This window comes from Falco punctatus, assembly GCF_963210335.1.
Source record: "Falco punctatus genome assembly, chromosome: 8".
Lineage (NCBI taxonomy): Eukaryota > Metazoa > Chordata > Aves > Falconiformes > Falconidae > Falco > Falco punctatus.
Window position 1 is genome coordinate 40,243,952 of NC_137588.1, and position 18,505 is coordinate 40,262,456.

An 18,505-nucleotide genomic window follows, 5' to 3' on the forward strand; every position below is an offset into this window, starting at 1 on the left:
TTCTAATATTCTCAATTCCTAAGTACACATCAGCTATTAAAAGAAAAAAAAAAAAAAAAAAGAAAAAAAAAGCACAACTCAGCCTGCCAGGATACATCTCTTACTCTCACTTTTTGGTCTGGCATTTTCTCTTCTGTGGCCAGAATTCAGCCTCCAGCCCATGGCTATTTTGGATAGAAAATGATTTCTTGCTCCACAAAAAAAAATCTTAATTTTAAAAATAATTCTAATCTGCATCAGCAAGAAACCAAGTCAGTGGGTGAACAGGACAGCCACAAGGAAAGACCTCCTTGCAGATTTTTACTATGCCTTCTCATGGCTGACAGCTCAGATTTACAATTCCTGCATCCTATATTAATGCCTCACGCACTGAATTTTCAGCCAGCAAAACCAGCTGAGAGTTTCCCTTAGCAGGAGCAGAAACTCCAGCCTAAGCTTGACAAGCTTCTCCTATAATAACTGATGCATTTACTGCAAAAAGAAGTTTCCTTTTCTGCACATAGTTTTGTGGCAGAAAGCTCTGCCTTTGCTAGAAAGAAACCTTCCCAGCTTATATTTTTCTAGTACGTTTCCTGACAAATTTGCCTTTAGAAAGAAAATTAATGTTTCTCTAATATACAGAGCACACTGGGATTTAGACCATCTCTTCACAGCACTCCAATGTGACTTTGGACAAATCACTTTTAATCCTATGTTGCCTAGGTGTCAGAACTGATCTTATTTAACAACTTTGATAATTAATTTGACAGAGAATGCTAGTATACCAATTACATTTTCTTCACGACGAATTTAGGAGGCATTGCCAACACAAAGGAATATTAAGCTACAGGTAAATTAAATGATCTGAGGACTTCAATGAGAGAAGTAGGATAACATTTCGTAATACAAAACTGCAAGTTTAAGAATTTAGGGACAAATAGTCAGTATTTTCACTGACAGCTTGAATTTGTTTTTGGAAAAAGAAGAGGAAGGCAAAGGTTTCGCAATACACTGACTATAAGCCACCGATACGATGCACCCACAAACACAAATGGTAAATACAGCTTAGGATAGGGAAGGAACAATTTTCTCGTTAGAAACAGGAAAATATTCATGCTGTTGTACTAGCCCACGCTAGCACTGTGTTGAGATTACCTAGTGCTCCAGATTGTTCACACACAGGAGGAAAATTCATAAAAATATGGGAAAAAAAAAAGTCCAACCTCTCTTAATTGATGAGAATGAAAAAAAGGCATTTACATAGCCCAGTAAAATGAATAAAGGCAGGGGTTAAAACTATTTTAAACCACTAAACAATTTTGGCAGAAATATGAACAGGCATTCACTGGCTACAGATGAATAGAGATTAATAGAAGAATATGTCTAAATAGTATGTCTAAATAACATCTTCAGACAGGGGAGAGGTTCTCGCATAGTAGTAGTGGAGGCAAATAAATTACTTAACTTTAAATTAGAGTGGTCACTTTATGAACCCAATTCCATTGTATGCTTCCCTGGAAAAGCTGGGGACTGAATTCGATAGCCCACACTGTCACTTCAAATATGTTGAGTGTTTTTAGTCTATTCGATGACATTGGAGCCGAGAGCCTGACATCCTTAGAGTCCCTTGAAAATCCCAGGCAGAAACAAAAGATGTGACTGCAGGAGCTGAGTGTATTGGATTTATTAGCACTTGTTTGAATTGGGTCTGTCAGCCAGGAGAGACGTCTACATTCCATATGTATCCCCATAAAGTGCTATTATAGCACTTCACGTCCCTATAAATATGTCACAGATAGTGCATAAGTGCATCCATATAAGTTACAGATATGCACGTTCTCCCTATGCAAGAATGGACTTCAAAATTATTTGTAAACGTATGTTTGAGGTTCCTAATATTATGATCGCATTAAACAATAAACATGTGTGTAAAAGAGCATGTTTCTCTATTTCCACTAGTTCTAAGTACAAGTTACAGTGTCCCTCCATTTTGCTATCCAGCCAAAAAGCATAGAGAAACTGGGATGCTAAACTAATATTTCTTTGACTAAAATCTTCCATCTTTTGCAACTAACTCATCTGATTTCCATGATCATAAAGAACTGTAGAATATTAAATTATCACAACAGCAATCAAAGGCATGGGGAGCAAGAGGATTCTCGATTGCAGCCCATGCATCACTCAATATCACCACAGAAGAAGAGATTGAAAAGCACATCAATTCACATAACTTCCTCACGGTGCCCATTGTCTTTTTCAGTTCCTAATGATGCTGAAGTGTCTCCATGATTAAAATTTAAAGGTTTCCCAGTAACCAAGTAATTTGCCCAAAACTCCTTATCTAGCACTCACCATGAAGACTCTGATTTTAATATACCATTAATCAAGCTCCAGCCAAGTTTACTACTGATACTTTCAATTACAGAGGAACTAACTCCATTCTTCTCACTGTGTCAGTGAGAGACCACTTCCTTGATTAGCCACAGACCCTAAAAACAGATGGATAACAGGGCGGGGTTTGATGCACTTTACCAAAGGAGCTGTTTGTTGCAAATTACGAATTAGTAAACAGAATCAGCGTTCTCTGCTGCAGGATAAACTTCAGCCAATTTTTGAGCCATACGTATCCTATTATAATGAAAAACATTAACTGTATAATGTAATAATAATATGTGATTTGATTAAATGTAAATTAATGCAATGGTGAATCTAACAGGCAAGTTCTAAATATCAGCATATTTCACAACGCAAACATTTACACAAATGCGCATGATGCGTGCTTAATTTAAGCATATGAATAGATCCACAGCCTTCAATAGGACATCTCATGCTTTAAGTGATGCACGTGCATAAGTGATTGCAGGATCAGTTATCAGAAAATGATCCCTGGTACAATTTATAAGAATTCCAACAGATTGCAAATAGCTATGATTTGTCACACAACATCTGGTCTCTTCTCTTCGCAATCAAATGGACAAATGGAAATAACAATACAGACTGTGAAATCGCAGCTTGTAAAAAACAATTAGAGGAAAAGGGACCCATACCTTACCCTGCCAGAGTGATGGAATTTGCACAGGACTGTCTGGCTCAGCTAACAAAGAGTCAGCATTTGTTCGAGATTGAGCGTGATTTCCACAAAACAAAGATTTAATTCTGAAATTAGTTCCCCAGCTACGGTCAACACTTCAGGAAAGCCTCTGGCAAAGCAGGCTTGGAAGTCCTGTTAGTACCCTAGCATGCCCCAAAAGCTTTCCCTGTTCTACAGGGCCCGCTGCATGGCAGCAGCAGCAGCACACCAGCATCGTGCCGAGATGGGCCAGCAGGAGAATTGGCCAGACAAAATTGTGGGGTTTTACCCAAATAAATCGGTAAGATCATTTCAATTCACTTGGTTCTGAATGCAATCGACCGTAAGGTAATGATTCCTTTTTCTTCAACTAAAGAACATTACAGCACTTCCAGTTACATTGCAAAATGGCAGGAATGTTCTCAACAGCGAAATCAAAGGGACAGGTAACGATAAGCTTGACTGTGGTGCCATGGTCGTATCTTAAAAGCCACCTAAGAGCAACATTTAGGAATATCATCACAAAGCTCAGATTTATGCAATACAATTTAAACCAAAAGGATATATAGTTTTTTTGAGGAAAAAAAAAATTAAGAGAGTATGTACTCTATGATGACAGTAAATGAGGTAGGTTTTCATTGACAGAATTATTCAACACCTCCGGATGGCACCGTCTGCTGGTAAGCTTGATTATTGAGCTTGTCTGACTAAAATAAGTTTGCTATTTCAGAAAAGAGCAAGGATACACTGAATTCATTGAAACATCTGAGTTTACTGTCATTCAAAGCTAGCCTTCACATATGAGTTGGCACTCTTAGCGCTACTTAAATAAAGTTTTAACTTACACACGTGTTGCGAGGTACCTGAAGACAAACTCCAGCATCTCTTCAGGTCAGGGCTGCAGTGTATATGTGGAAGGCTGTTTTACTAAGAGGAGAGAGACTGGGATCTCCCTTTAGAATGATGTCAAAAGAAACTAAAGATTTGGGTGGATTTCTCAGACAATAAGCAAATCTGCTCCTTTGGAGTACCTGACCTCACTGTGGAGCTCCTCTCAAAAGAAACTGGTCACAGCTTTGCAGGCAGTGAAGACAAGAAAACATTTAGGCAAGAAACTAAACTTTTTTAGTATTTGTCGAAAACAAAGTTCCCAGATTTCTACTCCTTACCTTTCTTTTAGTATTTTTTCTCCAACCACAACCAACAGTGCAAAGTGGGATAGATAAGGCACAAGAAAAAAAAAAAAAAAACCAAACCAAAACAACAAAACCCACACACTACGCTTTTTCCTGAAGTTGTAATTTCTCCCAAACATAGTAATACCTTTTTTGTAAGATTTATAATGTTAACCGATTCTTTTCTGTCAACTAGCAATTTTTTGGCAAATCCCTTTTGCATGATTCATGAAGGACCAGTAAAAGGCTAATTGTTCAAATTAATTTGCGTAAATGACTAAGCAAGAGATAACAAAATTACATCTGCACTTGTTTGGCAAAGATTCAATAGCAGCGGCCCTGTACTGCCAGCTGCTTCCAGACAACACTCTTGCAGAAATTAAAAGCTACAAATATTAATTAATACACTTTTTTGGTACGTTAATTTGCACTGAAAGGTTCCGGAGTACAAAACTGCTGAGAAGATGAACCATGATAATTAGAATTAATGGGATGGATGCATGTTTTTTGCAGCTGAAGTTTTAAAAACCCATGAATGGAACTGGGAACTTGGAACTGACATTCTCATAAATCTCTATGATAATGCCGCTATTAGTATTAGAAGGATTAAGTACTGTGGCTCCAGCGTTATCCATCACATGACACGTTGTATCCCATCTGTCACTGCAGCAGCTAAGACATGATAGCTGTCCTTGAGGAAGCCATATGAAAAGCTTGGGGAATTCAAGGAATTGTGGTGCTGAGTGTCGGGCTACAAAATGAATAGCTCAAACCTCTGACTCTCAAACAGAAATAATGGCCGGTGCTCTGTACTTGTCAGCTTAGTGCTTTAACAAATACTCCGACTATGGTATCTGTATTTAAGTTAAGTTAAGCAGTCTGAATTATAGATAAATCAGGCAGGGAAAAAGAACAGTCAAATGTCACAGATTTTTATCTTCAACTCCTTTCTGTCTTTGTAGGTTGGATGTCTCTGGAACTGTTTTTACTGATGTTCACCCCATTAATTTTGCATATTTTAGGGCAGCAAGCACCACTGGAGCACTACTCAGTGCATTGATATAACAATGAATTTTTACATGAGATCACTAATGAGACCATTTACCTACTTCACAAGGTTATCTGCACATTATCATGAGGCAAATCCCCTTCTACATGGAAATGCTGTCGTGAGAAAATGAAATTTTAGATGCAGCCTATCTTGAAACTTTGCCTGCCAAATTAACTTTAAAATTTGCCTTATTGCTTTCCAGATTTTTGACAAATCATTGCATTTTTACATTCTAAAAATACTTTACTGGGACACAGATGCAGCAAGACTATGCTACCTATTTTATTAATCAATTTTTCGGCACTAAGTCATAGAAAAGGAGCTTCCAAGCTTTCAGAGGTAAGAAATCCTTTAAGTAGCACTTTCACTTCTGTGTTTAATGATACCTGTGTATGCCCACAACGTGACTGGTGTGAAAGGCAGAACCCAAGGGCATAGCCAAGCAAGAGCAGGCAGTGGAGAGGCAGTGGAGACTGTCTGGGGAAGGAGCAGCTCCCTCACCCTGTTCACACAAAAAAGCCGCACCGTGGTGTTCAAGGCTGGCCAAGGCATCAAAGCTCCCCCAGAACAAGTAACTCATGCGAGAGAGCAGGCTGCAAGGTTGCATCCACAGTGCATTGCCCCTGGGTAGCTTGGTAGAAGAAAAATCAAAATTATGCTTTGATGATTTCTCAGACTCCCAAAACGTTACTTTTACCTACCAAGGCAGACAGCGATACCCTCTGTCCTTTTACAGGGCAATCACAGGCAAATTCAATCCATTCAGCTAAAACTTTTGTGGAATAACAATCATTTTATTTTTTTTTCCTAGTGAAGTTTGTAAAATATGCCAGTAAAAGCAGACAATCAGCAACATAATTTCATCCCTATTGTCTAGCACAACATTTTCACAGGCTACCCATGTTATTATTCCTTTACTCTGAACTACTGGATCATTTTCCTCTTCTACAATGAGATAAGTCTGCTTCTATTCAGCTTTTATTCATCTACATGAGCTAAAAAAAAAACCCAACAAACAACTTGTTATGTCCCATCTCTGATGATATCATTGAACAAAATAAAAAATTCTTCTTGACCTTGCTTCTCTGCATTTCAGCTGTTAATATTGTGCAGTCAGACTGCTCACAGTCTCACAGCACACAAAGCCAACACAAATCTTTCCATCTCTGGGCACCTGATCAAACCGAGAGCACAGCAGCGAGGGCTGGTGCTGAGTGCTCCTTCCTTGCTCCTCAAACACAGATTTTTCAGTGCCCCATTCACAAAAAAAGCCTGAAAATCATAAGGTATATGCATCTTTTAGAGCTTATCTGTATAATACTAATAAAAATGGATTATATTTAATTAATTATTATGAATTACAGAGTACGTGGATACTTTTTCCTCACCGACTGTGTGAGATTTATAGTCCAAAATATTCACTCATGTGGGTAGCAACCACCAAGCTGCAGAAATCAATATATTTTCCCTTTTTGCACTCTGAAGAGAGAAGTGTTTACCACTACACAGAGGTGCAAGACAAAAGTATTCTGTTGACGTACAGCTGCCACATGGAGTAAACTATTCAAAGAGTTTTTGAGTCAAGTAAAATCAGTGATTAAAGATAAAACTGAATAAGCTCATGAACCACAACACAACAGATAACATAGAGGAACAAAATAGGAGCATGGGTAAAACAGAGTGCTACATAAAATCAGTTCCTAACCACCTAAATTGTAAAATATAACAGAAAATGCGGCGGGGTGGGGGTGGGGGTGAGGATATCATCAACAACATTTTGGATTTCTGTAGCAGGTTCCATCCAGAAAATCCAAAGCACCTTATTGATGTTTCTGTACATTATGATCTTTAAAATCCCAGCAGGTTAACCATTACCACTATGGTTTTATAGACTGGAAAAAGAAGAAAAAAAAGGGGTAAAAAATTTGCCCAGAGCACAGGAGCCCCCAGCTGCAAAGGGAGGCAGGCTGTGCCCCATCTGGGCTCCGGTGCTGCCCGGGATGCTGGTCTCACCACTGGTCCAGGATGCTGCCAGGGTGGTACCCACCAGGCAGGAGAGACCCCCGCACAGGTTTTTTTCTTCCTGTTGCAGCATGTGCAGCTAGAGAGACTGCCTGAGATCACCCTGAGCAATAAGTAGTTTGTTGTTCACGGAATTTGTCTGAAATATAATTATCACCTCTCTGCTGTCTCATTAAAGCTAAGAGTAATTGTGGTGCCTACTTTATACCAGTTCTTCTAATGTGGATTGTGGTTTCTTTCTGTCTTTAATCAGCATACTGGACCTGATAAAACTTTACAAAACAGGTGCATACTTTTGGAAAAAGTTTTGGGGTTTTTTGATGATGCTGTCTTTTCCCATTTGCAGCTGCATCATAAAATAAATTCTTGGCTGTTTCTGACACTAAAGTTCATACTGAGAGCAACTTGAAGACGAGAAGCTTAATTATTAATTACATTGGCTTCCTTTAGGCTGCAATGATAGACCAGCATTACTAAAAAGAGTACTTAGATTTGCATTTATGGGCCTTTACTGAAACCATTTTCTTCCCTTGAGGCAGTCCTTTCGTTTTCCATCTTATCAGTCTTATATCCCAGTAGAGGGCATCAAACTTGTCACTATCAGTCTCAGTCTGCTTGATTCAGAAACTGGAAGTTTGTTAAAACGTCACAGAATGGTACTAATCTGTCCTTTTGCTACAGCAAAAAGAAAAGCAATGTACATCTGAAGTACAAGGCTGGTTGTGACTCAGATAGTCCCCATCTTCTTCCAATAGCACCTTTTGCACTGAACTTCTCAGGAAGATTTAGGAAATATTAGATGTTTCCAGAGATCTAATGGCAGACAGCAGGCAGCTGTCACCCAAAACGAGGGAAATTGTGCCACAGGGCAGGTGGGAAATACATTACGGTGGTCAGTGAAAATAGCATACCTAACTATACTCACTCCCATCCAGTGTCCCCAAACGCTACTGAGGTTCTGTATGGGGGGTTGAACTAATCTTGTGGAAGAGGCTGATGTCTGATGGGTACCTTCTCAGTAAATTTCTACAGACTTCCAGAATGCAGACACTAATAGGACATTTTAAAAAAATGCAAAAGCATATGTAAAAAGTAACTAAATTGTGGACACTGTGGGTATATAAGGTTAATTTCATATAGTTTAATTTCAAGAAAAATATTTTAACACACAAACCCAAAAATCCAGATCACCCCTAGCTATCTGTGATAAAGAGGTTTACCCAGTGTCAGGTGTCGTCTCCCCAGCATTGCTCCTTTACCAGACAGCAACTGACTAACTCCCAAGTAACTCCTTTATTTTTGATCTTGGCACTACCAGCTTGTAACTCTTGCAGACAGGCAAGGAAAAAACATCTGTTTCTGAGATCTCCAAGCTGGCCTTGACTGGGATATTTTGCAACACCTTTCTGTATGGGCTGGTTGCTTGTGGGAACACACATGCCTTGGACTGGTCCCTTAAGTCCTCCAAGTTCACATTGACCACTAGTGAGAAGTCAAACATGAAAAGAAGTTGTGTTCCAGCAACACAAAGAGTTAAATTCTTGATAACAAATAAAAGATAATCAGATTAAAAATAATAATAATAAAAAAACAAACAAACAAACAAACAAACAAAATATTTAAATAAGCCACCCCAGAATCAGAACAGCCTTGGCACCAATCTCACTTCCTAGCAGTTTCTTGACGACTCTCAGAGGCAGCTCCTGGTGCCAAAGGGATGGTGCCTACCCAAGACCGAATTCAGCTATGGAGAATTCAGATATGGACAACAAGAAGCATCTTTGAGGAGCCCATTTGTATTTTCCAGTGGAGGTATTAGTTGTGCTTTCCCCTCTACTGAACAGGTTGGCCTCTGAGAGCACTGAAGGAGCACGTGCAGGTTTGTTCGAGGACAATTTCCCCACAGACACGGCAGGGAACCCTCCCATGGCTGGTTTTCTTTTCTTACATTCTTTTATTTCCCCCTTAGAAAGTCCATTGAATTACATTATAATAACCTGCAAGCAAAGACCACAGTCGTGTTCCCGTTACACACCAGTGCCCATTTTCTGCTGGTTTACCAGGATTTTGTGAAGAACCCTAGTGAATTTTAATATGCCCTGTTTGTTATCACTGTCCCTGAGCCACAGAATATAAATAGGAGCAGGTGGTATCTGCAGTATATTGCACATTGTTATACAAAGCATTTGCAAACACTCACACAAAGTCTGGGTTTGGTACCCAAGTGAAGGCTTAAGGATGGATAAGAGATAGTCTTTCATCACTTTTTTAAGCAAAGATCTCTGTATCTAATACGTTGCTCCTCATTTCCTCAGCAATTATTCAAAGACAAACCCTACACCACCACCTAGCAATAAATGAGCTTTCGAGGTTAATGGTCTTAACCGGCACTATGCCCGTCAGTACTCGTATCACCTCCATAACCGTCATTTGCATGGACATTTTTATGGGTTTTTGGTGTTATTTTCTTTTCCACATTTCTCTCTAAATGTCCCTGCCATGCTCTGCATATTGCAGTTTCTACCATAATGGAAACAGGAGCAAAAAAGTACCAGCCTGCCAGCTGTAGAAATGAAGTCCTCTGTTTCTACACAGAACAGATGTAACGTGTATATCAGAAGGGCTGCCTTCATCCGAGCAGCTTAGACCGTATCAGCCCTGTTCTGCAGGACCATGCCAGAGGGTGGCGAGGAAGAAATGATTTATATTTGTGCATCAGACATCCTAATTCCCTCATGCACAGTTTCAATAGAAAGAGACACCAAGAGCTTTAGAAATGTGTGGCTAATTATACATCTCATCAAATGCTCAACACTTATACTCACGATGAGCACAAAGCACTTGTCTAGTCTGCCACCTATCCCCTTCCTGGGTTGTCCTTTTTAATGGTCTCTTATGTAAAGAGACTTGGCCGCTTAAATATTTGAAGTCTGCCAGTTTAAAAGATTTAACGTATTTTAAAAATGCAGAATAGATTTTTTTTGTGCTCTTATCATTCAAGAAAACCTTCACTGATACTTTTTTTTTTTTAATTAAAAAAATCCCTTTGGGCTATGAATGCCAAGTTTTAGCCCAGAGGGAATTTTTATTGCAGATATAAACCCCTGGAAATCAGAGTATGTATACATATACTACAGAGCCTGATAAACCCTTGACTGTGACACTGGTACTGAGGGCTGCTATAATATCTGATGACAAAACTGACAGATTACTTCTGATGAGAATGTGGAACCCTTTTTGTTTTTAACTTGACCCTGAAGACATGTCATAACATTTGTAACATCTGCAATAAAGTGTCAACTATACTGCTGTAAGACTGCTGGAGCTTGGAGTTAAGCATTCAGTTTAGTGCTCCTACAGCTTTCAATTTAAAATAAAAAAGACTCTTAATTTCCTTTTGGACAGTCCAAACCTCGTATAACTACACTGATTTGTCTTGGAAAATACGAAGCAGCAGTGGGGAACACGACTACTGGAAAAGAAATCCAGAGCAAGAGAGAAAACTGAATAAAATAAGCTTATCAATCATCTCTACATAAATAATAGAAATAATCTCAAGAAGGGATTGCAGTAAAGCGGGTGTCAATGACCACCTCAGTAGCAGGGCTAACTTGATTTCAGTTGGCAGCGAACCAAAATTTTACTCTAACCAAGCTACACAAGGTTCATGAAGGATTTTAAGACTGTTTCAAGAGGGATACAAATGTCAATAATGCCTCCTGTTCCCTGTACCTGATGCGCAGCTTCGGACCCCAGTCATTCAGTTCGGAAAACGGATCCTCCTGGACGGGTCTAACCCACCCTCCCACACATCGTTTTGCCCTGCTGTTGAACCACGCTGGTCATGATGCCCATAACAGCCTGATCTTGCCATGGTACAACATCTACTCTTTGACTTGGAGATGGCATTTCTAAAGATGTTCGGTGCAGACTGGAACAGAGAAGCCCCACTTCTCTGATAAACTTGTGCCAAAATTAATAGCTTGATATAAAAGTAAGCACCAGGCACAAGTCCGTGAAAGACAATATTTTGCTGCCACTAACAAGGGCTGATTTCTTTGTCTAAGTGTACAATATAGTAAAACTAAGCTTTATTTCCCGAGAGACGAAATACTTCATTTATTTGTGTAACTTCCTCAGACTTTATATTCTTGTGTGTTTCAGGACTTCAGTAGTTGCCTTCTTGTAATATTTCAGCTTTTAAGCTGTTTTCTTGCCTCACTGAACTCACATAAGATACATCTGAAAGCTTTAGTACAAATTTACTTCGAATAAAGTCTTCAATTCATTTTCATGGCACCAAAAAGACAGCTTTAATAACTGCAATGACAAATAAACTGGAAATCATTCCAGGCCTTTTCACTTAACTGACAAGTAGAACGCTCTCATAATGAGCCGCAGGTTTTACGTTTTCTCTTTGACCATAATAGCTTCATTTAAGAGCGTCAGACCCTGACACTTCATCATTTATCTACATTATTTCTCATCTTCTTTCAAATAAATTATGGAATACTAGACTGAGCACATAAAAACAAAGTGACTTGTTATCTGTAAACAGCAAGATAAATTGTCCAGAAGTTCCTCATTTAGTTCCTTTTAAATTTAAGGGCAAGTTATTGGTTGTACCTTTTTTTTTCTATCCCAATTTTTTGCATTTTTTTACAGCCATCTTATTCTGTTGCCAGTGGCCTTTGTGCAGCCATCCAAAGCCTGATGATAGTGCAGAAGGCATAAAATAATTCCATTATCCCAAGGTTGGACAGGGTAGTACAGAAAAGAAAAAAATCTTGAAAAAAATCAAATAAACAACTTACATGGATATATCTCTCCATCTGTAAAATTCCACGTCCATAATACATCTTGTCATACTAGCAAATGTGACACATCCAAAGTAATGAACAGTGGGTCTGTAACCGTCCTCGCCTTCAGAAAGATAGCTCTGATATGTACCATCAGCAAAGCCCCCCCTCCCTGGCGCAATGCGTTAATTCTTGTCTCAGAGCTGTGCTGAACACTTGGAGCTCACATTTATTTTAAAATCATATTGTCTGAAAAAACTATTAGCAACACTGCATTTACATTTTAATTATTAGTGAGAGATGAAATTAAGACAGGTGTGGTTTAATAGTACCGCACGTTTCCACCACACCTCCCCCTGTGAAAAATCACTGAGTGCATCTACCCGATGTCAAGGGGTGCGGAGACCCCCCAGCCCCCAAGCCAAGTCCTGATCTGAAATCTGTGAAGCCACGTGGGGGGCAAACAGCCGTCAGCATGTTATACCCTGCCAAGAGAGGTGGGGTCTCTCTTTGGGAGACAGTCAGACTATTCCTGGTTTAGAGATGGGGAAACAGAAACGCAGCACGTCTGTAGCGGGATTTTGATGGCTAAATGCTATACCCTCCGTTTCAACTATGGGTTTGAAGCCCTACATCTCAAGATAGAGTAAAAAACAGAAAAGCAAGAGTAGGTAGAAAGCCTTTTCAGAATTGCTCTTCTTTTTGCTTTGAAGGGTTTCTTTTAAAAGTACAACAAAACTATGACATCAATGGATTCCCTGTGCATTCCTTGTCCCAAGAGGGACTGTCTCTCACCACTGTCCTTGAGAAAACAGGGAGATGAAAAGAGGCTAAAACCCTCAAATCACTGCGAAGGATACCTCATCCAAGTGAGCCAGCTTGGCTTGAACTTTGTCTTTTGGTGACAACTTTAGACGGAGTCTTCGTTGACCACTGCACTGCACCATCAGCCAAGCTGAGACAGGGGGACCTTTCCTTGTGCAGAGCGAACGGCCCCAAGCTTTGTGTGATGCTCAGGTTTGGCAGCAAATCAGACAGTGGAATCACAAGTTTCATTAAGAGGCTGGTGAACAATTTAGGCCCGAGTCGTTTCGAGGTGCAGAACAGCACCTACACCTCACTGCTGCTCTCACCTGGAACCTGTGGAGGTCCACAGTTCCACACACCCACCCCCGCAGAAGAAAACAGTATGGTTGCAGAAGGACTTTCATAGGACTCCTCAGAACATTTAAGGCCAGACCTTGACCTGTTTGATTTTTTTCAGGTAAGTTTTCTTTTAAAGCTTTTCCATACCCTCTCTTCCCCAAGCTCCTGGTGCTGGCACTGTGGGCACCCAGCCATCTTGCAATTCAATCATGTTATCTGTGCAGTGCAGGCAACAATCAAATAAAGACAAAAATAAGAGTTTAAGCTGAGGTTCCCATCAGTTGCAATTTCATATACATAACATTTTAATTATATCTCATCTCCAGTGTAATAGTTAGAGATGCCATTTGATACAGCTCTTTTTTTTTTTTTTATTTGAAAAATTAAATCTAACTAAATTAGCAAAAATAAAGTAGTAGAAGTTAATTGGGAATTATCTACTTCAAAATAACTCTTACTGGTAAATGCTTTGTGTGGTTATAAAAGGCTGATAAATATAATTGTATTTATGTAATGAGTATCATGTTTAATTTACTGTACTTGGTTGTTATACACCATTTTATGCAGGCCTCATAAGTGAGCTTCATATTATTGCTTGTATCGCCTTTAAAAAAGAATCAGCATCAGATGCAGCACACAGAAAATGTCCAATGGATTTTGAACAAGGTAGCGATTAACAATTTGTCCAGAGAAATATTCAGGATCATCTGCATCTGTGTGACCTAAAAATACGAGTGTTTAGTAACACTCTGTACGCTGATGGTTCATGCCTAAGTGGCTTGACACAATGCGCTGCGGTCTGGCATATGTAGCCTATGGTTTAAGAACTGTGATGTTAATCTCCGAGCTCGCCTGCCCGTCAGATGGGCAATTACAGCCGAGTGCATGACAATGGAGTAATGCTTGCTCCTGGCAGGGCTGTGCTCTGGAAAAGGGTGAAATTTCATTTTTTGCACTTAAATCTTCAGTTAATACTATTTTCAGAGGTTTTTACATTGCAGAAAGCACAAGTCAACCCAGCCACTGACTTTGTGGGTTTCTCAGTTTGTTCTCGTTTAAGGAATTAACTTGAGACTATGGCACTTTTCTGTCAGTGTTAGTAAAAATTATGTAAAAAAAAACAAAAAAAAAACCAAAAACAAACAAAACAAAACAAACAAACAAAAAAAAAAACACAAAAAAAACCCAATGCAAAAAATGCGTTGGCATGACTCCTTTGGTAAAGATCTTTAAAATCGAGTGGCATTGCATGTGACACACTGGAGACCTGTACATACTCCATGCATGTTCATCCCATTCACAATGCAGGTAATACCCAAAAGGAAGGTAAGATTTCTCTTGCGTAAAGGTCTTTTCCAGGGTTACTTGGCAGTATACCTCACCGGATGCAATACAAACCAGCCGCATGACCCCAGGCAATCAGTAGGAAAATAGCACTCTAAACTGAGAAAAAATACACAGTATTTTGCCTGAATGGAAATTTCACATGCAAGTTACAGGAAAAATTCTAATTTAAGATCTAACTTAAATATCTAGGTGCAGCGCACTCTGAGGGGCATGGTAGGAACGTCTTTGCTCTATGGCTTTGTTCAAAGTCATTATCCAGTCCCTCCTCACACCCATTCCTGCTGAGAGACTGAATCAGATGTGTGTATTTATCTGTCCAGTCACAGAGTTGGCTAAAAAAATTCAAATGTCAATATATAAAAATATTTATCATATCTAAGTCATGATGTCCCCCTCTGCTTTGAGGAGTAACTATGTTCATCGGTCTTATTGACTTCATACTTTCACATCATTTTGGTGTTGGCCTTTAAGTTTTAAAATTATCTTCTATTTAACACATAAAGTACTAGAAACTGCATATACAGGATACTACTTTTTATCTCAGAAAAGTGTTTAAAGGGATGGGGAGCTTTCTTAATCTAAGTCACCATTCACAAGACAAGTGAAGAGTTTGGCTTAAATTTGGGTCTTCGTGTTTGCAAGTTCTTGAAGGAGCAACCATCCTTTTCAATTCATCCACCTTGTAGACAGAGCAAGGCTTTTCTCTGCAGGAAACAAACAAGCAAAACAAACAAAAAAATTCCACAGCAAAACCCTCTGTGTTCCCATCCAAATCCTTATAAGTTGACAAAGCCCAGTACAGCAATACAAAGCTTGTAGCAGAATTATCTGTGCTCCTCATCACGATAGTGGGAAAATCCTAAATTTAATTCTTTCTTACATTACTGAGATTGAAAAAAAACCCTATACAAAATACTAGTATCTCTAAAAAAAATAAATCTGACATCTAGGCCCTGATCACTATTGAGGAAATCAGTCCCAATCTCAGTACTCTCAGGACCATCCTTAAAACAGACAAACAGAAAGGACAGCATCTGCTGAATGTTATCACAATTTTAAGATTGTTCCATGATCTTTCTCATTTCTAGCTAAAGGTCTTTGAATGTAGGGTGTTGGCAATACTATTAGGCCATGAAAATCACTAGTTCCCATTACTCATGTGCAACATATGTAGTAGATTAAATTTCTTCCTTCTGCTAGCACTTATGCACACAGTTAAAGACCTGTTTGCATCCCATCCTGCCCACCAGCCACCACATGCCACAGGGCACCACATCTCACGCTTTCCTCTTGGTCACCATTTACACTGTAGAGACTCACTATATCTATGTGGACAACTTTTTGGCAGTGTCCTTATTCCCATTAAAAAAAAAAAAAAAAAAAAAAAATCAAAAAACAAAACTCTCAAAATTTGCTATTATAAAAATAATAAATATTGGATTTTTGTACTTCCTTTTAAACTACTGCAGTTCACAAGACCGCTAGAAATCTGAGATGCTCATATAATTACAGCACTGGGGTCTGAAGACCAGGTCTCCAAAAGAATATTGAAAATTCCAAAGAACATCTGGATTTTGAAGGTCTGGCAATGCTGCATTGCTTTTAGGCAAAGAGTCCAACCAAAAAAACCTTCTTTGGAGCAAACTGATTGGCAGCAAGTTGGCAGCAATGACTTGCTGACTTTGGAATACCAGAAAATCACCATATACTTTTAATTAAAAAAAGAGCATATTTCTCTCCAGCTCCCCCATACCTGCTCCAGCTTGGCCTGGTTTCTGTTATTTCTGTTGTGGATACGTAGCTGCAAGATTTATTGTACAAGATTAAAAGTAAAGGCTATTAATGTTGGATTCCATAGGGATTTTTCGTTAAGGCTTCTTAGTTTTAGGTTATTTATAAATTATCATCCTGAGGCTTGTAAAAAGGGCTTTCCCCCCTTCTCTTATTCTAGTGACATTGTAATTTATATTGCTGGTATTTCCATAGGAGGAACGAATTAAGAATCACAATTTGTTTCATTATAACAGGAGTTAAACTGGAGCTGTGCCTCTACAATGAAAGCTATCGACAGATTTTACACTATTAGAATGCCAAAAATTAATATATCCTCCACCAAAACCTAAAAATACCAAAACCAAACCCCAAAACAAACAATTAAGTCATTTAGCTGCTATAGAGCACAAATGTGGGCATTATGTTCCTCTACCCACCCTAGGCCAAGGGGCAGGAGCCACCCTTTGAGAAGCACATCCTTCTAAAGGGGTGGTATTGTAGGGACCCAGCACACCCACCTGGCTTAGCTGTTGACCTACCAAGAAATCCAAAAGGTTGCAAAATACTTTTTCTTGTAGTGAGGGAAAGAGGTACTTGATTATCAGCTATCACCCTCTTTACTGACCCCTTTAACGTTTTAAAATATTAGTCCTGTTTTGGTAAACCTTCTGAACGTGTAATTGTGAGCAACATACTACATCTTATGGAGCATGTGCCTGCTTAATTTGATTCTGCCAAGTTTCTACTTGAGGTTTGGACAGATATTTAGCAGGGACTAGAAACCTGGCACTTGTGACTGCCAACCGCGGCCCAGCAGGGGTTATACTGACATTTCTAACAGCACTAGACCGAAGGTGTTTAAAGCACTCTTGAGCTAATCTTCCTCTTGTTTTCATTTAAGGTTACCTACTCTGATCTCTTAAGGCCTTCATACATTTTTACATTCAACTATAAGATTCTTTAAACAGAAAAGATACAAAGTCACATACTCCTGCATAGATCATATTGTCATAGATCATAACGTACATAACTATACTAAAACCCACAAGATGGACTTATAATCTCACTTGCGCCAAATATTACTTTTTCTATAGCCTGGGTTCAGAAAATAGTGTGCTTATGTTTGCTTGACTTTCTGCATCAGCAGCCTTGAGGTATTTCATGCCATAAAATTACTATTTGATACAAACATAGAGGCTAATAATTAACCAAGAGCAAAAATTCAACGGACAGAAAACACTTAGGAAAACAGCGAGGACAGGTCTTGCCCTAGACAGTATGTCCTCTCTTCCAGTTCAGTGCACCAGCACAAGCTTGTAACATCACCCAGCTTCCAGGGTACCAGCAAAGGCCAGTGAACACAGCATAATCACCAAGTGTATCATAATTACAGAAACATCTGTTCCAGATGGTTTTGATGCATTGTGCATCACCATTTTTCACAATAGCCTGCAAAAGTTTACCTTCCTTATTTACAGCAGATCAGTGGTTATTCTTATTATTTCAAGTAAAATTCATGTTGATTAAAGGTATTAGATGACAGCCATAAAAGCTGAGAGCCTGCATTTATTACCAGCCAAATAATACTCTAGTGGCACCAGCAGTGCAGGTTTTTCTCAGTGCTCTACCAACACACATGTTCATCATATTATGAAGCCCCCAGTGTGGGAAAATTTACCCCACGTGGTCGGAGCACCCAGAGGAGCCCTGAAATGGACACACCAGTGCACAGCCCCACTCCAGATAGCCAAAGCACTGCCGTAGGTTCAGTCATCAGCAAAATAACATGGGAGACACAGAAACGAACATACTGATTACCCAAGTTCTAACATAAACACAACAGTTTAAGAGAAATTTATGTCCTTATAAAGTCTTTAGAATCATTTGGAAACAGCATTTGCGATAAAATACACCAAACCTATTGTCACATGAAAAACTACTGATCTTTTTCTTTTTGACACAGTCGTAGGTGCCTCAGACATCGGAATAAGGCAGTGAAAAATAAACCAATTAAGTCATGATGAGCTTGAGAAGGTATGCATGCATTAGTTTCTTTTTGCCTTTTAAAGCTGTCACATTTCTCCCGCTTCTTGTGTTTTTAAACCGTAAAGGATCCCTGTGTTTCCCTGAGACAAAGGACAGG

General features: G+C 39.2%; 1 protein-coding gene across 1 annotated transcript in view; it reads right to left on the bottom strand.

The window, feature by feature from the left end:
• Nucleotides 1-18,505, bottom strand: part of LOC308068823 (uncharacterized protein) — a 225,603-nt gene that overhangs the window by 9,461 nt on the left and 197,637 nt on the right. The window lies entirely within an intron of this gene.